The 22,980-nt window shown below is 52.1% G+C and overlaps 1 protein-coding gene across 1 annotated transcript in view; it reads left to right on the forward strand.

Annotated features, from left to right (window-relative positions):
* The first annotated feature begins 511 nt into the window (after positions 1 to 511).
* Positions 512 to 22,980, forward strand: part of LOC146830424 (uncharacterized) — a 157,309-nt gene continuing 134,840 nt past the window's right edge. The window contains exon 1 of the mRNA XM_085604044.1: positions 512 to 592. The gene's annotated coding sequence lies outside the window, so the exon portion shown is untranslated. The remainder of the gene's footprint in view (positions 593 to 22,980) is intronic.

Raw genomic sequence — 22,980 nt, forward strand, 5'->3', positions numbered from 1 at the left:
TCCCGGGCAAAAAAGCAGCCGCACCCGAGCACTTCACAGGTCTTTAAAAGACCATTTGCATGTTAATGAGGCCTCGCTGTTGTTTCACCCCTTCTAAGAGCCCCTGCAGCTCCACTCTGCCTATTGCTTAAAGTTCAGCCCCCCCCCCCGAAATTTTTCCTCAGCCCCCCCCGAAATTTGGCTCTAGTTGCGCCTCTGGTGTCAGACATGAGTCATCAGTACAGTACAGACTCCAGAGAGCTGTGGCCGCGAGAAAGAGTTCCTGCAGGGGTGCAGCAGAACAAAGGGCCAAGGGGGGGGCTCTGTGACTGGAGGCGGGTCACAGGTCAAGTGCTGGGCCATTATAGGTAGCGCCTTCACACGCTAATGGCCCTGTCAATCACAGAAGGGAGAGGGGAAATTCTTTTGATCCCCTCGTCCCCAACCCTTGTCACCCCACTCCAAAATCTGGAGGGCTATATCTCCAGCGCCCCCACACTTTCTACGCCCGTGTTAAGGAGTCTTCATGCAACGTCTTCACTGTTTAGACTTCTTGGGGCCTGGATGCAGCCTAGACCAGAACCCTGGTCTTTTTTCACTCGACACTTCTCTGGTAAGACAACCTACGTCTAACAAGCGCTGCGTGACCTTGCCAGGAGTTAGAAGCACTATATACATACTACAATGCAATAAAATACGCTCACACGTACTCATGTATGCGCACATACACGCACACACAGTCATGAAAACCCACACACAAACATGCTTTCACACACGTGCTTGCATGATGTACACATACGCACTCAAGGTCACAAGCACATATGCACACACAGGCACACACACACACACTCACTGATTCACTTACTCTGCCATGTTAACACATTTGCAGGGACCATCAGCAAGGCAGGGGTCCCTTTCGTTGACTGCACAAAAGGGGTTTCCAGGGTCTTTGCAGCCACTGTGGCCCCAGGGTTCTGAGTTTACCCATCCGTGCCAGAGAGGCCTAATCACGCCAGGCTCGTTGGAAAGCAGGACGGCAGAGAAACAAGGCATGAAGACCAGGGGGGGGGGGGGGGAATCATGTTATTAAAGGGGTCTACAAAGAGCACACAGGCCGCAGCACCTCGGTCAGGGCCGGCTCTAGGGCGGTGCGACCGGTGCCATTGCACCGGGTGCTGACTTCTGGGGGCGCCATGTTTACAATGATGTTATAGTTTTAAAAGCACCTGCTGCCGGGTCCCGTGCGTCCAGGCTAGCAGTTTTCATACAATAGAAATGTTTAGATAACTCCGGTGATTAACGCTCTTCCTGGAGTAGGTTCGGAGTTTTATTTATTGAAAGTTGTGACTCAATCAAAAAGTAGGGCAGTGGGTTAATATACCTGAGGCTAAGTACGTGTACCGTGTAGATCACATTGTGCATATAATCTAAAGAGGTCAGTGCTTTTGTGAGAGAGATCCTTTTGTTCCTTGCAGTGTATCAGTTAAGATCCTAATATAGAACAGTGAGCTAATAACTGACATCAAAGAGCTGCATGCAAACTGCAAGGTATACTATTATAATAGCGTTATGCCTTTCCCCCAAGCCTTTCATTATTCTAAACTTGCAAAATAGGCTCATTTCTGTAAAAAAACAATTCTTGTTCTTAAATGTAACCCCCAACTATGGTGTTATGTTTTAAATTCTGAGTTTGTGCTTCTCCACACCAAGCACTCTTAAACTATACTGTCTACCGGTATGAATGACCTGTGACTCCTACACCTAGTATTCCTCTGTGTTGTGTAACATTCCTATACACTGAATTACACACGTGTGATTAATTATCTCTGTGTAATGTGTGTGTGTGTGTGTGATTTAACGTGCTCTGACACCCTATACTGGTATGAGGGGCGCTATAAACCTAAATAAATGCATCTAAGCCAGTGAGTGGTTATGGAGACACGAGAGGCACTGTTAAAGGGTGGTAGTGAAGGAATCCGTAGTGAAGATGGTCGTTGGGGGGGGAGGGGGGCGCCAACAAACATTGTCGCACAGGGCGCCACCAGCGCTAAAGCCGTCCCTGACCTCAGTCCAGCTCAAGGGGCGGTTTAGTGCAGAATGCTGGACTGCACCTTTCGAAAGAGGGTGCTAAAGAGACCGTCCAGTGTACAGAAAAAACACAGATCTCTTTATCGAGTCCTGCATCTCTGTAATAATAATTCCTGTTTGTAAAGCGCGAGCATATCAGTCCTTCAGGTTTCAAGGCACTGTGGGCCACTGGGGTGATTCAGTGAGCTATTGCCCCGAGTCACGTGATGCTGAGCTAAGCTGCCACAGGGGATCGGCCCGTGAGCCCTGCGCTCCATCTTTCTGTCAATAACCAATAGTAGGTGTTCTAGAATGCAAGTTTGATGACGTCAGCGCGGTGTTTGCGTTGTTTCATGATGTCATCCACTGCATTGCCTCTTGTTATTAGCATGAGTTCAGCTACTTCTGCTGGTCTGTGGGGGCTAGCAGCAATGGCGGCTGGCATGGATCGTGGGTGGCAGGGCGGATGGGGGAGGGCGGGGGGAAGGAGGTAAAGAAAATAAAAATAAAACTTACCTCCTTGCTATGTCTCTCCTCGTTGTCCCTCGTTGTCGTCCCTCTGCTCCAGCCAGCACAGGAAGCACCCAGGCTCCCCTAAGCCAATGGTCTGAGCGCCGTGATTCGTCGCTCACCCAGGGAATGGGAGCCTGGGCATGTTCACCACTCAGCCTGTAATGCAGTCTGGCTGGAGAACATGCAAAGTGTGCATGAATGTTTGGCTGCCCGCTGGCCAACGTGTCATGCACACTTTACAAAGTTCCCACCACTCCTCCCGCTGCTCCGACTGCAGAGCAGCCCCGCACTGCCAAGTTGCTGCAGCAGGAACAGACACAATGATAATAATAAGTTATTATCATTATTTTTTTTTTATCTCCACTGTCGAAAGCAGTGGGGCGACGCTCCTCCGCCTTAGCAGAGGAGCCGCCACTGGCTGGCAGTAAATGCGCCAATGCACCCCATTGTCAGGGACTGCTTCCAAACTCCTCTCCAGGGAACAAGGCGCACTGTGTGAAGCAGGCGCGCACAGGAGGGCCTTGTAACGCTCCACTGTGCATTTATCACCGGCTCCTGAAAGGAGAGATCAGAGGCCGCCGAGAACTCCCTGTCACCCGGTAATGGGATGTGGTCGTGAGTTGTGGCTGCCTCAGAGCACTTTCCACAAACTACCGAACTCTTAATTTGTATTTACACTTTCCTTCTTAAATAGACTTTCAGACTAACACACTCAATTATCCCTTAGCTCCGGCCTCGGTCCCATATAATTTAGCTTCAAGGCTTACAAAGTAACTGATAACAAGTGTTTTGAATTCCAGGGAATGTGTGAGAGCTTAAGGGGAGTTTGTAGCTTTTGGATGTGATGTTAGACACTGAACTCCCCTGAGCTGTGCTAACTGCAGGATTCACACTATTGAGTCAGCTGGAGAGCAATCTTCTGAATCTTATTGTGTTATTGTTAGTTTTATGGTGTTTACTGTGTATTCTTGTGCTTTTGCACAGACTTATTTTCAGTTAGTTTGATGATATATGTATTGCTTGTTATGATTTGGGTCTATAAAGGAAATGAAACTAAAACGCAAATATTCACATGAAGATCCCATAAACTCCTGTACATCAAGGTTCTTTAACCGTCTCCCTGGGCCAATCATAAATTCCATAACAGGCAGCCCTTTAGGTATCAACAGGTACAAGTATTATTTACGAGGCTTCCCATTGGATCTATCATTATCTGCAGCACTTGTTGCCAAATATCTTAACTCTCAAGTCCCTCTCTGTGACCAGCTGTTTCTCAAGTCCATCTCTGTGATCCGCTGTTGGTGATCCGCTGTTTCTCAGGTCCATCTCTGCGACCCACTGTTTCTCAAGTCCATCACTGTGACTCGCTGTTTCTCAAGTCCATCTCTGCGACCCACTGTTTCTCAAGTCCATCACTGTGACTCGCTGTTTCTCAAGTCCATCTCTGTGACCCACTGTTTCTCAAGTCTATCTCTGTGGCCCGTTGTTTCTCAAGTCCATCTCTGTGATCTGCTGTTTGTGATCCGCTGTTTCTCAAGTCCATCTCTGTGACCCGCTTTTTCTCAAGTCCATCTCTGTGACCCACTGTTTCTCAAGTCTATCTCTGTGGCCCGCTGTTTCTCAAGTCCATCTCTGTGATCCGCTGTTGGTGAGCCGCTGTTTCTCAGGTCCATCTCTGCGACCCACTGTTTCTCAAGTCCATCACTGTAACTCGCTGTTTCTCAAGTCCATCTCTGTGACCCACTGTTTCTCAAGTCTATCTCTGTGGCCCGCTGTTTCTCAAGTCCATCTCTGTGATCCGCTGTTTGTGATCCGCTGTTTCTCAAGTCCAACTCTGTGACCCGCTTTTTCTCAAGTCCATCTCTGTGATCCGCTGTTTGTGATCCGCTGTTTCTCAAGTCCATCTCTGCGACCCGCTGTTTCTCAAATCCATCTCTGTGACTCGCTGTTTCTCAAGTCCATCTCTGTGACCCACTGTTTCTCAAGTCTATCTCTGTGGCCTGCTGTTTCTCAACTCCATCTCTGTGATCCGCTGTTTGTGATCTGCTGTTTCTCAAGTCCATCTCTGTGACCCGCTGTTTCTCAAGACCATCTCTGTGACTCGCTGTTTCTCAAGTCTATCTCTGTGCCCGCTGTTTCTCAAGTCCATCTCTGTGACCTGCTGTTTCTCAAGCCCAGCTCTGTGACCTGCTGTTTCTCAAGTCCATTCTGTGATCCGCTATGTCTCAAGTCGGTCTCTGTGACCCACTGTTTCTCAAATCCATCTCTGTGTTTCACTGTTTCTCAAGTCCATCTCTGTGACCCGCTGTTTCTCAAGCCCAGCTCTGTGACCCGCTGTTTCTCAAGTCCATCTCTGTGATCCGCTGTTTGTGATCCGCTGTTTCTCAAGTCCATCTCTGTGACTCGCTGTTTCTCAAGACCATCTCTGTGACCCGCTGTTTCTCAAGTCTATCTCTGTGGCCCGCTGTTTCTCAACTCCATCTCTGTGATCCGCTGTTTGTGATCCGCTGTTTCTCAAGTCCATCTCTGTGACCCACTGTTTCTCAAGTCCATCTCTGTGACTCGCTGTTTCTCAAGTCTATCTCTGTGGCCCGCTGTTTCTCAAGTCCATTCTGTGATCCGCTATGTCTCAAGTCGGTCTCTGTGACCCACTGTTTCTCAAATCCATCTCTGTGTTTCACTGTTTCTCAAATTGATCTCTGTGACCCGCTGTTTCTCAAGCCCAGCTCTGTGACCCGCTGTTTCTCAAGTCCATCTCTGTGAACCGCTGTTTCTCAAGTCAATCTCAATGATCCGCTGTTTGTGATCCGCTGTTTCTCAAGTCCATCTCTGCGACCCGCTGTTTCTCAAGTCCATCTCTGTGACTCGCTGTTTCTCAAGACCATCTCTGTGACCCGCTGTTTCTCAAGTCTATCTCTGTGGCCCGCTGTTTCTCAACTCCATCTCTGTGATCCGCTGTTTGTGATCCGCTGTTTCTCAAGTCCATCTCTGTGACCCACTGTTTCTCAAGTCCATCTCTGTGACTCGCTGTTTCTCAAGTCTATCTCTGTGGCCCGCTGTTTCTCAAGTCCATCTCTGTGACCCGCTGTTTCTCAAGCCCAGCTCTGTGACCCGCTGTTTTTCAAGTCCATTCTGTGAGCCGCTATTTTTCAAGTCGGTCTCTGTGACCCACTGTTTCTCAAATCCATCTCTGTGTGTCACTGTTTCTCAAGTCGATCTCGGTGACCCGCTATTTCTCAAGTCCATCTCTGTGTTCTGCTTTTTCTCAAGTCCATCTCTGGGTTCCGCTGTTTCTCAAGTTCATCTCTGTGTTCCACTGTTTATCAAGTCCATCTCTGTGACCCAATTGAAAAACACAAAGTCGGATCCAATTTTTTTTTGCTGAAGTAAGCAATAAGTCGGCTTGTGCTTGAATGCTCTTTTATTTCTTTCCTTTCTTCTCAAAAACAGACAGACATGCAGCCAACGCGTTTCTTGCAACACTTGGGCTTTTTCAATGCAGTGTGATTCTACTAGCAATAGCTGTATATTAGATGAATGACTGCGTTGCACAGAGGTTTAAGTCTTATGTTCCACACTAGTCGCTAAACCCAGGAAGCTAGACAAATTCAGTAAATATTGAGGGAGATATTCACAAGGATCAATCGTCGAGTCAACAGCACTTTATAGCAGCCAAAGTTGCGATAAACTTATCGCCCCAATCACAAGCTGGTGGTAATAGCCCACAGCACCAGTTTACCCACGATAACAGCCGCAAAAAACATCGCAACAGATTACCCCCGCAACTATCGCTAATGAGATGCAGAGTAGGCCTTCCCGTGCCAAAAGCAGCAACAACACCACTCCACAACATTCACAATGACCAGCCAGAACTGCGATAAGAACGCAAAACATGTGATAAGGTTCGCTAGCAGCAGGAAAATAACACCTGCTCTGACCTGGTGCAAAGTTGGACCGCAGCCTGCACCACAAAAGGGAGCACAACCCAGAGTCACACCTGAAGAACAACAGATGCACCCAGGCAACTGAACATGCAGCCCGAAGGGCCGAAAGGGCAACAACACCTGCCGCCACCACCCCCAGGTCCCCCTCTCCCCAGCACGGATGTATGACGTTACAACACATACATTTAAATCGCGGTACATTACATTGCGGTTTCTACAACGCAAGTCGTTACAACGACTTGCGTTGGAGGGCGCTGGACTTAGGAGTAGTATAATTTACTATTCCAACTCCAGTCTACGTACAGTAGGGAAGGTGTTGGATAGTAAATTATACTATTCCTTGTCCTAGAGCGCCATCTAGCGCAAGTCGTTGTAACGACTTGCGTTGTAAAAACCGCGATGTAATGGCATCGCGATGTAATCTCCGCGTTGTAAACGATGTTTCCCCCCCAGCACCCCACCGACCAAAGACATGCCACATCAGCTACACCTAAACCTGTACAAAATAATCCGCATGATGTCGCACAATCACAACTGGTGACATGCATGTGTCGTCACAAAAATGAGCATCACACATTCACTTTCGAAGCAACAAATGAAACTTTATTAAAACGAACACTCAAATGAAATGAAGACACATGGCGGCTCCCCTCGGGACAATCCGTAGGTCACAGCCTGCAGGACAAAAATCATGATGAGAAGGTGTGTCCTGCGCACATCAAGGTACAGAGAGAGAGCGAAGGAGAGAGAGAGGAAGAGAGAGAGATAGATAAGAAGAAAGGTGGGGAGAGAGAGAGAAGAAGAGAGAGAGAAGAAGAGAGGGGTGAGAGAGAGAGAAGAAGAGAGGGGGAGAAAGAGAGAGTAGAAGAGAGAGAGAGAGAAGAAGAGAGGGGGAGAGAGAGAGAAGAAGAGAGGGGGAGAGAGAGAGATAAGAAGAGAGGGGGAGAGAGAGAGAGAGGAGAGGGGGAAAGAGAGAGAAGAAGAGAGAGAGAGAGAGAAGAGAGAGGGAGAGAAAGAGAGAGAAGAGAGGGGGGGGAGAGAGAGAGAGTGCCACACCTGCGCACCCAGGCCACACTGCTCACCTGCTGCCACCGGTGTGTCTCCAACCACTTGCCGGTATGTATTGCAGTACACCAGGTCACACATCTGAGACAGACCCGTCATCTGAAACAGAGTCCAGATACATGATTGGCACAGTACACACAATTGCACTAGACAACATCCCCTGCCTGCCCATGCACACCCAGGCAGAGGCACCCCAGCCCCTCCCGCCACCCATCGGAGCATGCCCACCCATGCACACCCAGGCCTCACTGCTCACCTTCCACCACTGGCGTGCAGACAGGGGGTCCCACCACGTGCCGCTACAAGCCACAAGCCCGGGCCCGAAGACATGGCACCCTCCACACCATGCAGCCCCACTCCGCAGGCCACCAGGTCTCACGTTTGGTGCTGGGTCTTGATTACTCCATGGCATAGGACATACCAGTGCACCCGGCATCATCTCAGGCTGCACACCCGCTCAGCCCAATGGGTGCCACTAACTCTGGGATCCCGGAAGTGATGCCACATGGTGGTAGGCCCGCGCTGCCCGCTGGATCTGGCCTACACTGCGGTACAGCAGGGCACACAAAACCTGAGCTGTCTGGACCGCTGGGATAGGGCATCTTCGCAGGCCGCACACCCGCTCAGCAGCTTAAGGTGCCACTAACTCAGTGCACCCAAAGTCACCGTCCCGTGGCGGTGTGCCTGTGTCGGCCGCAATGCTCCGGGTGCCACTAACCCTGTGCAACCCCAGTCAGCGCCACGTGGTGGTAGGCCCATGACGGCCGCAAGGCCTCAGGTGCCACTAACCCTGTGCGCAACAACTCATGGGCCCTTTATGATTGAGAACCGTGGAGCGTCCGTCATCCAGTCACCACCGACAGAGGGCAATGTGACGTCCACGGCCCCTTATGTTGGCGGAGTCACATGGCCTGTGACGCCTGCGCCGGATGGATATGGTGTGCGTGCAAACCTGCCCTCAGGGAGTGGCTGTGACATGCTGACAACTAGACCAGTGACCTGCACACCACCAGTGAGTACGCCTGTGACAGGTAGCTATGTGGGCCCCCCCTTCGGAGCGTAAGCAGAGTGGTCTGGCCTGGCGTACGCCAGACCAGCGCAGGGCTTGCACAAATGGCTCGTGGGCTCTGGTCATGGTTCAGTTCATGTCCGGACATGGAAGTGACTGATGCGTGTGTCCCTGTTTTTTTTGTTTTTTTTTGTTGAAACATTTTTATTAGTTTCCAAATCAATAACAACTGTTCATTACAGCACGGGTTCCCTCGTGTCGGAAGATCAGCTCCCCTCCCAATCCCAACTCGTCCCCCCCCTCCCACCCCTATGTCAGTGTGCCCTTGTCCCCCAGTTCACCCTCGATGTGCCCCCCCAACCCTGGAATTCAATTACAGTTGCTCACCTCCTCTCTACGTAAGCAAATCGTCCCTCGTAGCCAGGCCTCTGGCCTTAGTCAGGGGACCGCTCTCATCTCCTGCCTAACTCAGTCCCCAGTTCCCCTCGCCTCACGCCGATCCGAAGCGCTCCCCTCTTCTTCCACCTCAGACATCAGCCCCTGGAGCTCCACTACCAACGCTTCCCATGCCCTCGCCGTCGCTAACGCTTTCTCATCATCACCCCTCAGAGCCATCTGCACCCGGAGCGTACCCTCCGCCCCCGCCCATCTCACTAGTGCTGCCCTCCACCGCATATAGCTGGGCCCCCCCCTGGATTTCCAGTGCAGGGTCAATTCTCTCTTAGCCAATATCAGCCCCAGATCATAGAACCTACTAGTAACCTTCGTGCGGCGGGTGTGGGGAAACCATAGCAACAAGCATGTCCCCATCTCCGGAGTGAGGGAGCGGTCCGTCACCTGGTTCAGACAATCCACTACCTCAGCCCAATAATCGCCTAGCTGTGGACAGGCCCAAAACATGTGGCGAAAATCTACCCCCTCTCCCCCACATCGAGGGCAGAGAGATTGCGCTCCACCAAAGTATTGCAGGATCTTGGCCGGCGTCATATACGCCCTGTGTAATGTGAAGAACTGAACGAGCTGGAATTGTGCGTTCCGAGTCCCCTTCCAGGCCCTCCGCACTAGCGTAGACCATGTGGTTTCCGGTATCGCTTTCCCGAGGTCCCTTTCCCATTTTTCTCGCAGGGCGGCCAGTGGTTGCAAACCCTCCGTCGATAGTCTGCGGTATAAGCAGGTTATGGCTTTGGCCGTCCCTGCTGCCATCACGACATACTGACAACCCGCCGCAGTCGGGGGTCCGACAGCCCCATGTTCCAATGCTTCTGAATGCTCGCCACCAAAGCCGCATGGAGCAGGAAGTCCCCCTGCGGGAGCCCATAGGCGTCCAGCAATTCCTGAAAAGACAATAATGCACCGTCCCGGTAGAGGTCCCCTACCATCTGTACCCCTAGCTCCTCCCAAATCGCTAGCCCCGACCAATCTCCCCCATGCGGGAACGCGGTACACATCCCAAGTGGGATTTCCGGAGCGTACGGGCGGACTATACCTGCCCGCCTCTGGCACCTATTCCAGCACTGCCGGAGGGTGCGTTCCTCCAAGGTCAGCTGAGGCAGATCCAGTCGCTGCTGGAGAACAATGAAGGCCAGCACATGCCGTGGGATCAACCTGTCCCGTGGGCCCTCAGGGCCTCGATACTCCCGGGCCACCGCCTGCGTAAGCCACTGGAGCTGCGCCGCCAGATAGTACCATTCAAAGTCGGGGGCTGCCAGGCCCCCCTCCGCTCGTGGCCTTCGCAATGTGGCCAGCGCCACCCGACGCCGTCCCGACCCCCAAATGAACCCCGTCGAAAGAGCCCGTAAGCGCGCAAAATATGGCGCCGGGATCCAGATAGGGAGCGTGCGGAAAAAATAAAGAAGACGTGGCAGCGCCACCATTTTCAGCAACGCCACCCTCCCGGCACAGGAGAGCGGGAGCGTACTCCAAAATCCCATACTACCCCGTAGTCCCCGAAGCGCCCTGCCGACATTCCCCTCCAACAAATCTGCCTGGGTATGATAAATGTTAACCCCCAGGTAGCGCAAGCAGCTGCTCTCCCATCGGATATGGCCCGCCGTCTGCGGTGTCCCGCCGCCCTGCGACAATGGGAACAGACATGTCTTACCCCAATTGACCTTCAGGCCGGACATGCGGCCGAACTCCTTCAACAGCGCGGTCGCGCCCCGTAACGCATCAGTCGCGTCCCTCAAAAGCAACAGCAGGTCATCTGCGTAGAGGGAAATGTAGTGGGCGTCCCCCCTCAGGGAAACTCCGGAATAAGCACCCCCCTGTCGGGCGTGAGCGGCCAGCGGTTCCACCGCCAGCGCAAACAACAAGGGAGAGAGGGAACAGCCCTGTCTCGTCCCCCTCCGCACTTGGTAGGAAGCCGAGATAGTAGACCCCGTCTTCACCCGGGCCGTGGCCCCGCTATACAACAAGGTGGTCCAACGGACAAAGTCCTCCCCTAAGCCGAATTCCCGCAACACTCGGTACAAATACGGCCACTCCACACTATCGAAGGCCTTTTCTAGGTCGACCGACAGTGTGCAGGCCTCCGGGTATTCGTCCCGGTCCAGCTCCATCACTCGTAGCAACCGGCGAATAGAGGTGGCTGTGCTGCGCCTAGGAATGAAGCCCGCCTGATCCGGGTGAATCAAGGCGGTCATGTGGGTCAAAAGGCGTGACGCCAAGATTCTACTCAGGATCTTGTAGTCCACCGTCAGCATAGAAAGCGGGCGGTATGCTGTGCGAGCCCCCGCCTCGCCACCGGGTTTCAGCAAGGGTATCACGATCGCCTCCCGAGCAGAGGCAGGCAACTGTCCCAATTCCCAGGCTTCGCTATATAGGGTCTGCAGCTGCTGCGCCAACAGCTCCGGGTAGGCCGCATAGAACTCGACAGGCAAGCCATCCGCCCCCGGGGTCTTGCGACGAGCCATGTGCTTAATGGCCATTCGGATTTCGCTCAGCGAGATCGCGCCCCCAATGTCCTTCCCAGCGTCCGAGTCCAGCCGAGGCAGGCGGGCTGCCAACAGAAAATCAACAAGGCCCTCGGGTTCCTGCACCATTGTACTATCGTATAACCCAGCATAATAGCTGGCAAACCGCATATTAATCCCCACCTGGGAATAAACCGGGACCCCCCCCTCCTCCTCCAGTAGGAGTATAGGGTCACCGCGCGCCGCCGGGTTCGCCAACCATGCCAAAAGGGAACCCACCTTATCCCTTTCCGCATGCGCTCGGACCAGATAATTTCTATGATCGTGACAACGAAGCCGTTCCATGGAGACCGCCACACGTTCCCGCGCCTCCACAACCCCGACCACTTCGCCGTCCCCGTCTTGAAACGCCCGCTCCGCTTCCAGCAGCCGTGTCTCCGCTCCGTCCACCTCTTTTGACAAGGCCCTCCTCACCCCGGTGGTGGAGGAAATGCAAGCCCCCCGGACAACCGCCTTAAACGCATCCCATTCCGTCGCTCGGGTTGTCGCCGTCCCTGTGTTCTGCCCGAAATACTGCGTCATACAATCGCCAATCTCCGCCTGGAACACCGGGTCTTCAAGCAGCAAGGGGTTAAGGCGCCACGTAGGGATCGCCTGCCGCTGCCTAGACCATTGCAGCAGCCCCACGCATGGGTTATGGTCCGACACGGTCCTGGCTAAATATTCACTGTGCCGCATCAAAGGTTGAACATCCGGCGAGCACAATATGCTATCCAATCTGACGTGCAGCTCATGTGGAGCCGAGTGGAAGGAGTAGTCCCTGTCCTGCGGGTGATGGGTACGCCACGTATCTACCAAGCCCCAAGTATCTTGCCAGACCCGCCTGCTTTTGGCCGCCCGGCAAACCGCCGACTGTGCCAGGGGCGGATGAGACCTGTCCAACTCTACATCCAACACTGAGTTGAAGTCCCCCCCCAATACCACCGCCCCCGTCAAATACTCTGCCAGTTGACCCGACAGTCTGGAAAAAAAAGCGGCCTGATCAACATTGGGGGCATACACACTACACAAAGCTATATCCCTGCCATCCAGCCGCCCCTGCACCGCTACAAACCTGCCCTCTGGATCCACTAACGTCCTGAGATTCTGAAAAGGGACTCCCGCCCTCACCCAGATCAGGGCACCCCGAGCAAACTTCGAGAATGTCGTGTAATACAGTTGGCCCCTCCAGCGTCTACGCAGCGCCTGCCCCTCTTCTTTGTCCAAATGGGTTTCCTGAAGGAATGCTACCTGTACCCCTCTCCGCACTAAGTACGCATGGACTTTATGCCGCTTCACCATTGAGGTGAGCCCTCTCACATTCCAAGTCATAAATCGCAGTTCAGGGGGGTTCCCCATCCCATCGTCGAACCAACCACCCAGTACGGGACCCCCGAGGCACACTGACAAGCCCCAAAAACCGTATAACTACCCAACTCCCCGAGCTCCCTCCCCTCCCCAGAACAGGCGCTAAACTGTAGGTACCCATCCAAATACTATCCCCAACCACAAACAAACCCTCTGGTAGCCACCAGAGTCTCACTTCGTCCGTGAGGTTGAGGTGGTGGCTCACCGCCTGACGGGCTTGACAACAGTCCTCATCCAAGCATCCTTGCCCAGTCAATGCCAGTCGTTCCCCGGCGCTCCCCTCCGTTCAGGCCCCCCACCCCCTCCCACATCACGCTCCCCATGACCAACTACCATGCAGCGTTCCAGAGCAGTCCGCCCCTCAACCCCGCTGGACCCCGCCAGGCCTCTCTCTCATTGTCCAGCAGCTCCCCACCATCTGAGCACTCCCAGCCGAGGTCCGGCAGCCCCCCAAACCTTCAAGCGTCCAGCAACTCATCAGCAGTCCCAGGGGTGACAGCAGGTAACTCCTCCACCTCCTCCTCAGCACCATCAGAATGGGAGTCCTCAGTGCCCCTCCGGGAGCCCGATGCCTCGCTGAGCTGGGAGACCACCGCCCCGGAGATCTCCGATACCGCCTGCAGAGCAGCCCGCCGTTCCAGCACCGTCTGGGAAGCACCAGGCGACCGGACCCCTGCCTGTCGTGCCTTGTTGCGTCTGCTACGGCGGGGCTTGGCCAGTGCCTCCATCGGCCTCCCTCCATCCGAGTGCGCCGCCGCCCGGGTTCCGGTCGCCTCCAACCAGCTCCAGGCCGCCGCAGGGTCAGTGAAGAACGACGTCGCCCCATCCCGCATCACTCGGAGTCGCGCCGGGAACAGCAAGGAGTACTGCAGCCCCTCGTCCCGCAGTGCCTTCTTCACAGCCTGAAAAGAGGAGCGTCTGCGCTGGACCTCTATGGGGTAATCTGGGTAAATTGAAACCGGGACATTCTGCACCTGGAACGGGCCCTGCGTCCGAGCCCTCTGTAAAATGATGTCTCGGTCTCTGTAGTGCAGCAGGCGGGCCACCACCGGCCGGGGCGGACGGCCCGGGCCCGGGGGCCGAGCAGGCACCCTATGCGCCCTCTCCAAGGTGTAGAACCGCGTGAGCCCCTCCGGTACCACCACCTCCTGCAGCCAAGTCTCCAGGAAGGCCAACATGTCACCTCCTTCAATTTTCTCCGGCAGACCCACCACTCGGATGTTGTTGCGGCGGCTACGCCCTTCAGCGTCCTCGGCCCTCTTTTCCAGGACCACTACCCTCCGCAGGAGGTCCGCCGTCTGGGTCTCTGTCACCTTCTGGGCCGGGGCCAGCGAATCCAGCTTGTCCTCCGCAGTTTTGACCCTATCCACGAGCTTCCGGTGATCCGCACGCAGCAGCCCCAGATCCGTGGACACCTGGGCAATGTCCGCCCGCAACGCCGACTTCGTGTCCGCTATGGCCAGGAGGATTTGGTCCATCTGCCGCTGCTGGAGGCCCACCGCCGCGTCCGCATTCTGTCCGACCTCTCGGCCCGCAACAGTATCCCCCGCGGGGTCCGTCGGGGCACCTCCCAACCTGGGGTGCGGCTTGCCCATGATCCTGCACCCGGTACCTGCAGGCCGGCGCGAGGCCTCGTTCGCAAGACAGCTGGCAGCTCCCAGGCCCCGCGCGCCCAGCGTCCGCCGCGGGGACCCTCTTCGCTCCGCCACCGGTCAAGCCCCTCACCGGGGCGGCTCTGCCGTCCTCCTCGGGGCACCACGAGACTTCAAGCCCCCACTGCGCACCAGCGGCCGTGCACTCCGCCAGGGCCGACGCCCGCAACCCCGGGTCCGAGGGCTCTGCGCCTCAACGTCGTCCACAGGGCCAGCCGCTACTCCCGTGGCCCCGTCCGCCTTTCAGCTGCACAGGGTCCGCCGTCCTCCGACTCTGTCTCCGCTCCCGCTCCAGGCCGCCTCACCGGCACCGCAGGTCCAGCTCCTCTCTTTTTGGTCCGCCGTTCCACCTCGGGAGCAACCCCCAGCGGCAGCGCACGTTCTCGACCCGCAGCCGCTAGCCTCCCGCCGCGGGCGTCCACCGCCGTGCGCTGTCCTCTACCTGCCGATGATCGGCACTTCCTGCCGCGCCCGCCGGTGCTCCCGCACTTCCGGACGGCGTCCAACGTACTGTGGGCCGCGGTCGCCCGTCACTGCACAGGCCGCCCAAGATGGCCGGCAGCCACCCGCCTCCGCCGCAGTCTCGGCCCCCGCCTCCGGCGCCGCCAATCCGGCCAGCAGTCCGCTCCAACAGCACAGACCAGGTGGGGGGAGCCCTCCAGAAGCTCCGGAACGCCGGGGACACCACTGGTCACAGGATTTTTTCCGGGCGGGATGCGGAGCTCTTCACTCACGCGTCCATGCCCGTCGGCTGCTAAGCCACGCCCCGCGTGTGTCCCTGTTGTAGTGTCCAAGGCACCCGGTACATAATATGCAATGTAGCACCCCCTGATTGGCATCCCACAGGATGAGCATCATTGACGCAAGGGAAATCACTGTCCCTACATTCATCCACACATTCATACATGAATGATGTAAGACATAACTCAGCAGTGGATCACTGGATGTTTATTGCACATCCAGTGCATTTCTGGAGCAGGAGCGGTACAGGGCAATGCCGACCACACTACACAATATGGGCCCGTGGAGGGCCAGCCAGAGTCCATCCGGGGATGACAAGTACTGCGAAAGAGGAAGGGTGCAGTCTGCAATCTGGTCGCCGTGTCATTGGTCATCAAATAGGATGTGGCAGTCCATGTCGCTGTCCAAGGTGAGTGCATCGGAGTGTATCGGGGGTCAGTGGGAGGTCATGGGGCCATGTGCGGCACTAAGCAGAAACAGGCCAGGTGGCAGAAATGAATGCTAGTGCCTCCTGATCACAAACCCATCTACGTCGTCATCCCCGGATGTGTGCTCTGCCCCACCTGTGGGTGTTGCAGCACCGGCTGAGGCACTGTGTGCCACTAACACATCAGGTGCCGGAGTGAATACGTCTGCCGCACTGTGAGGCAATGGCACACTAGGGAGCGGAGATGTGGATGGTGTGGGGGCAGCAGCATTCATCTGCGCCACACCTTGTGGCAGCAATACCTTAATGATGATCTGCAGGACACGGTAGATCCCAGCTACATTTCGCTGGTGTGCAGCGGTGGCTGCCATCCTTTCCGCCTCCATCCGCACCATGTCCTCCATGAGCCTCCGCATGTGTGCCAGCTCACAGCTGATATTGCTGGAGCCCCTCTGAGCAGACAGGTGTTCTTCTCTCCGCATCAGGACTCCAGCAATGTCAGTCAGGGCTTGTTGGAGACCATAGAGCAGGCCTAGACACCCATGGATGGTGTCCAGTTTGGTAGCCATGAGGTCGAACTCCACCCGCACCTGCTCAGCTGTCTCCCTCTGGGCCTCCAGCACACGGCATTGGAAGGCCGTGTGTTGTTCTTAGGGGTCTTGGGAGACTGCCGGGGTCGTGGGTGCCTCCTGCTGGGTGGTTTGGATGGTGGGTGGGGTCTCCTCGATGCAGCTGGTTAGCCCTGATCCTGGAGGTGAGTCGCGGATGATATCAATGATGTCTAGGAGGGCTTGTGCATCTATGCTGGGGTTTTCCTCCTCGTCATCAGTGAAGAGTGGCTGGGACTGCACCTACAAATCATTAATTTCGAGACTGTGCCGAAGAGGTAATCCAATCCAGCTTTGAAAGTACCGCACTGGCTCTCGTGGATGCGAGGATCAGGTCGAAAAACATCTCTGCTGTCCAAAAGGAACAGTGCAACAGCAAAAACGTACACTCAACTATAATACCCCTTCAGAAACTTTTACTCAATACCGACAAATCCCATTATTTGCATATGTCGCAGCAATTGTGGAGGACACACCTTCTCCTACCTCGACGCGAAGTCTTGGAACGACCTCCCAGTTCACCTCGGGACCTCATCTTTTCTGCTTAAAATCCAGGAAAGGACTCAAGACCTGGCTGATCCCTCCCCTGCAGCAGTGCTCTCGGTGCCTGGATACCCTCGGGGTGTTTCACCCTGCTTTACAAATCCTGATTGATTATGCAACAAACCCTCAAACAGCTGAAACACAGAGTGAAGAGCCCCAGCTGAAGAACGCTCGGTCTCCATGCTTGAGGCAAAATTCTTATGTTTCAAAAAAGGCCTGAAAACTGAACTGTTCCGAACCCCTTTTTGTTGAATTTCTGGTAAATAGCATAGGGAATTGAAGGATATTGTACTGGAACCCTCCTGGCACCGATTGGATTCTAATGTCCAATAGTGGGCAAAATTTAAATGACAATATCATCATTCACGTTATTTTGGGAATTCTGTGTTACAATTGTTACGCAAAATATATGAAATTATGCCACATTTTGTAATTATCTCGTGCTCATAGCAAACCTATAGCGTGAGAAGAATGTGAATGACCAGAATTCGAGCAGCTGTTGTTTAAGGCACTTGTGTCCTTGATGCAATTTTTCAGCATGAAATCCGTCCCCTCAAATAGGATACATTTTGGAATAAAAAAACGTGCTAAGTGCCACATTTGTATTTCACGTCTTTATGCTTAATTTTGTGTTGGTTCCCAAGATTTCACATAATGACTCAAAAGTTAAGTATGTACATTTTGCAAACGACTAATAATTTCTCTGTCTCCCAACATGCGGCATTTACTCACCTGCAGATCTCTCAGGTGTCCACTAGGCCACAGAGAGCGTATTCAAGCCAAATTCCATCAGTCCCTTCTTCTTGACCGCATGGGTTGGCCATTCCTCCACTAAAGGCCTTTTTTCACTTCACACAGGCCCATCTAGGCAGAAAGGCATTTCTGGTTCTAGTTTGGAAGATCTGGATCCAATTCCCTGTTTATATTCTCTGCTTATTGTCAAATACAAATCTTTTCTCAAGGCCTTCAAGGCCCACTAATTTTGGTCGTTTACACTGGACGGTCCCTTTTTTGCTGAGGCAGACCTAGCATCAAGATGCCATTCGCGAAAAGTTGGGCTGATAAATACCTACTCACTCACTTCCTATGTTAAGTTTATACTTTGTATAGATAAAATAATTAATAAAATAAGAGTTTGCCAACAGCATTGGTTTGGCACCTCTCAGTGCACGCTCTTCAAACTCACCCCTCCCTCTTTCTTAGTCCTATCCAGTTCATACAGTAGAGACAAATGGGAACAGTCACAAAAAAACCACACACACACTCTCTCTCTCTCTCTCTGTCCCTCTGTCCCTCTCTCTCTCACTCTCTCTCTCCATGGAGAGGTCACCATGCATAATGTCACTCAGGGTAGGCTTGTATTTCCTCTTTAGTTTAAGAACTATTTGAGAAAGACAACATTGATTTATATCTATTATTGCTAGCTATATAATATGTATTTTCCAATTGCAATTGATCAAACTTTCAAACTCTGTGTATACTTCCGCATTCTCAAAGGCAGTGGTAAAGGAGCCCTTAACAGTGCTTGGTCTCAGTCACTCACCTCACGTCTCGCCTAAAGTAACACATACCACACGCAATACTTGTCAAAAACCCCTCTCAACCACCACCCAAAAAATGTCTTTCCAAACGATGAAAAAAATGTATGCTTCATAAAACTTTACTCTTATTTGGCCACATGTATCAAATAATTTGGCATTTGCAAATGGTGTGAATCCATTATTTCGGCCATTTGCAAATGCAAAATAGCCTTTCAAGATGTAAGTTAGGCTTTGTAGTTGCAATTTGAGTTATTTGCAAAAATAGAAATTACCTACAATTGCAACTACACATGTACCAAGCATTTCCTAAATGCAAACTGTGTATTTAGAAAAATATTACCATCGACTTCAAGTCGATGGTAACGATGTGCAAACGTTGAAAAATCCACAAAACTGCATTTTTCTAAGTGCCATGTGCCCATTTTTACTTTTTGGGGTGCTTCAGAGGGGCTTTAGGCACCCGGGCACCCTTGGCTTTGCATTACCTAAATTGCAATTGCCAATTAGCTAATGCAAAACCATTCCCACCTATGCGCCTTAAGGACCATTGCAACAAATGGAGTAATATTAATTAATAGCTATTGCCTAATTAGTGAATCGCTATTTGGTAATAATAAGGGATTGCAAAATATTTGGTGATTCCTTGCATACCATTTTCGTATTCACAGAATGCACTTACTCATTTTGGTATTCACAGAAGACACTTACTCACTTCGGTATTCACAGAAGTTAGGAGTCCTAACTTTAGGACTCCTAAATGCCTTCTGTGAATACCGAAAGTCTTAAAATTAGGATTTTTCTCAGTTTAGTAGTAGTAAAGTTAGGAGTCCTAACTTTAGGACTCCTAAACTGAGAAAAATCCTAATTTTAAGATTTTTGGTATTCACAGAAGGCATTTAGGAGTCCTAAAGTTAGGACTCCTAACTTCTGTGAATACCGAAGTGAGTAAGTGTCTTCTGTGAATACAAAAATGAGTAAGTGCATTCTGTGAATACGAAAATGGTAGTAAGTTTAGGATTGTGTCTTAAGTTAGTTCTGTGAATCGGGCCCAATATTTGAACACTTCCTGTGGTTTTTCTCACATTTCCAATTCAGAATGGGCATTTCAGATAATGAGCACAAAACTCAGAGTCGCTTGTAGAAACTGATTTAAATGTCTTTTGTCCTGTTGTGGGATGATGAACAGACTCATCCTTTATAAAGTCCTGAAATGCATTGAGTTGCGCTATTACATATGTTGGCTAAGTGGCACACAAATGATAAATTACAGCAAAGAAAATATGGAGGTTCAGTTTAACTGCTGGATTCAAATACATTAATTGCAGAAAATTAATTTATTGAAGAAAAGCTGATATTGAATGTATGCTTTATTACTTTGCCTGGAGTGTGTGTCAGACCTAGAATAAGGCAAAACCAAAGGAGATGATGGACAGAGTGTTGAACATTGCAAGCACTCATCCCCAGTCAACTGATCTGGGTTTAATCCATTATCATTCTTTAGCTCACTCCGCCACCCTAGTTCAGACATGGCCATATGCAAATCAGTCTGACCCTGTGCCTCACGGGAACAGTCCAGCCCGAACTGCCAAGCCATGTCTTCCCTGGACCGTAAACAAGCATCCTGGGACCGGTTTCGGGTTCATAACCCTCATCAGCCAGGCTATCTTGAATCCAGTGGCAAAGTGAGTAAGGGACCCACGTCTGGGCATACCCTGCCAACTTAGGGCGAAATGGACGGAGTGTTGAACATTGCAAGCACTCACCCCCAGTTAGAACCGATCTGGGTTTTAATCCATCATCATTCTTTAGCTCACTCCGCCACCCCAGTTCAGACATGGCCATATGCAAATCAGTCTGACCCTGAGTATCATGGGAACAGTCCAGCCCGAACTGCCAAGCCATGTGTTCCCTGGACCGAAAACAAGCAGCCTGGGACTGGTTTCGGGTTCGTAACCCTCATCAGCCAGGCTATCTTGAATCCAGTGGCAAAGTGAGCAAGGGACCCACGTCTGGGCATACCCTGCCAACTTAGGGCGAACAAAGCAAAACCAAAGGAGATGATGGACGGAGTGTTGAACATTGCAAGCACTCACCCGATGGATTTAGGCCCAGATCTCTGTACTGAGGTGAATGTATGACATTGTTCTTCATTCCGTCCAGCAACTGTTGTTTTTGCATTTGTCACCCCGAGCGGGACGGGTATGCCCAGACGTGGGTCACGTGTTCTCCATGCCACTGGAATCAAGCTATCCTGGCTGAAGAGGGGTGAAACCTTGAAACCGGTCCTAGGATGCTTGTTTCCAGTCCAGGGAGGACCTGGCTTGGCAGATCGGTCTGGACTGTTCCCATGAGGCACAGGGTCAAGACTGATTAGCATATGGCTGGGTTCCAACTGGAATGGCATGGTGAGCAAAAAACGATGCATTTAGGCCCAGATCTCTGTACTGAGGGGAATGTATGACATTGTTCTGCATTCTGTCCATCAACTGTGGTTTTTGCATTTGTCACCCGAGTGGGACGGGTATGCCCAGACGTGGGTCCCGTGCTCTCCATGCCACTGGAATCAAGCTATCCTGGCTGAAGAGGGGTGAAACCCCGAAACCGGTCCTGGGATGCTTGTTTCCAGTCCAGGGAGGACCTGGCTTGGCAGTTGGGGCTGGACTGTTCCCATGAGGCACAGGGTCAAGACTGATTTGCATATGGCTCGGTTCAAACTGGAATGGCATGGTGAACAAAAAAACAATGGATTTAGGCCCAGATCTCTGTACTGAGGTGAATGTATGACATTGTTCTGCATTCTGTCCATCAACTGTGGTTTTTGCATTTGTCACCCCGAGTGGGATGGGTATGCCCAGACGTGGGTCCCATGCTCTCCATGCCACTGGAATCAAGCTATCCTGGCTGAAGAGGGGTGAAACCCCGAAACCAGTCCTAGGATGCTTGTTTCCAGTCCAGGGAGGACCTGGCTTGGCAGTTCGGGCTGGACTGTTCCCATGAGGCACAGGGTCAAGACTGATTAGCATATGGCTGGGTTCAAACTGGAATGGCATGGTGAGCAAAAAAACTATGGATTTAGGCCCAGATCTCTGTACTGAGGTGAATGTATGACATTGTTCTGCATTCTGTCCATCAGCTGTTGTTTTTGGACCTAGAATAAGGACACTTTGAGTAATTTAAATTTCTTATATGCTGCCCTGGCTGAGCTGGCACATTGGTAAGACCAATTACAAAAATAATTTCATAATAATAGGTATAATATGTATTTAAGGAGTGTTGGCTCTAATCGCCTATTACGTGTTGTGTGAGTCAAGTGGCTTAGCTAGTCCTTTTGTCGGCCATGGCGGTCCCAGCCTTTGCCACCCACGGTGGCATGAAAGAGCAGGGGTGATGGAAGGTGTTCAGCAGATTCCCGCGATGGCAGGGGCGGGAGGGGCTGGGGATTCTCGCGCATCTTGTCTTCCGCCCGCAACGGCCACAGGTATGAGCAGGGGGAAGGCTGCCGCACCCAAACTCGTATCTCCTGGGGCGGTCCGCCCACCTTGCTACACCATTGTGTGAGTGTAATGGCAAAGACATTGCCATCTATGAAGAAAGGTTGTCTTGCGTGATTTATAGGCAGGGCCAGCTATACCGCTGATGGCGCCCTTTGCGACAATCTGTTTTTGTGCTCCCTCAATGCTGCCCTTCTCCATGGATTCTGACACTACCACCCTCCAACAGTGCCCCTCATCTCGCCATAGCCCCTCTCGAACATATATTTCATTTTTAGGTCGAGCGTAGAGCAGCGCACATGCGCTGCTTGTGAGACTTTTAGTAATGGGCTTCAGAAAGCTCACCACATGATCGTGCTTGTGCTTTTGTTTTTCTCCCTGGCTATTGGGCTTTGCGTGCTTCTTTCTAAGAAAGACAGCACGCAATTGGGCAAAGGCGGATGCATGTCCCGCCTTTGACCCGCCCACGGACTATTGCTTGCGGTTACCCGCACAGGCCACATCTGTTCTCAATTATCATGCCCAGATACGGGCGCGATAATGGAAAACAGATCGCTCACTGTGGCGCGCGCACGTGCACCATTCGTTTTGTTTTGTCTTCGAAATATTGCATGACGTAGATTAGGTTTTCTTGTTGCTAAAGTTTCCAATAAAATTCACAAGGAGTAAATGTGTCTTTTTCACCACTTTTTCACATGATCCTATGTGGATTTACAGTAAAATATTAAGGGCCCGATTCACAGAACTAACTTAAGACAAAATCCTAAACTTACTACCATTTTGGTATTCACAGACGGCACTTACTCATTTTGGCATCCCCGGAAGGCACTTACTCATTTCGGTATTCACAGAAGTTAGGAGTCCTAACTTTAGGACTACTAAATGCCTTCTGTGAATACCGAAAGTCTTAAAATTAGGATTTTTCGCAGTTTAGTAGTAGTATAGTTAGGACTCCTAACTTTAGGACTCCTAAATGCCTTCTGTGAATAACGAAAGTCTTAAAATTAGGATTATTCTCAATTTAGTAGTCCTAAATTTAGGACTCCTAATTTTAGGACTCCTAAATGCCTTCTGTGACTAC

The sequence above is a fragment of the Triturus cristatus genome, chromosome 5_1, assembly GCF_964204655.1.
Source record: "Triturus cristatus chromosome 5_1, aTriCri1.1, whole genome shotgun sequence".
Taxonomy (NCBI): Eukaryota; Metazoa; Chordata; class Amphibia; order Caudata; family Salamandridae; genus Triturus; species Triturus cristatus.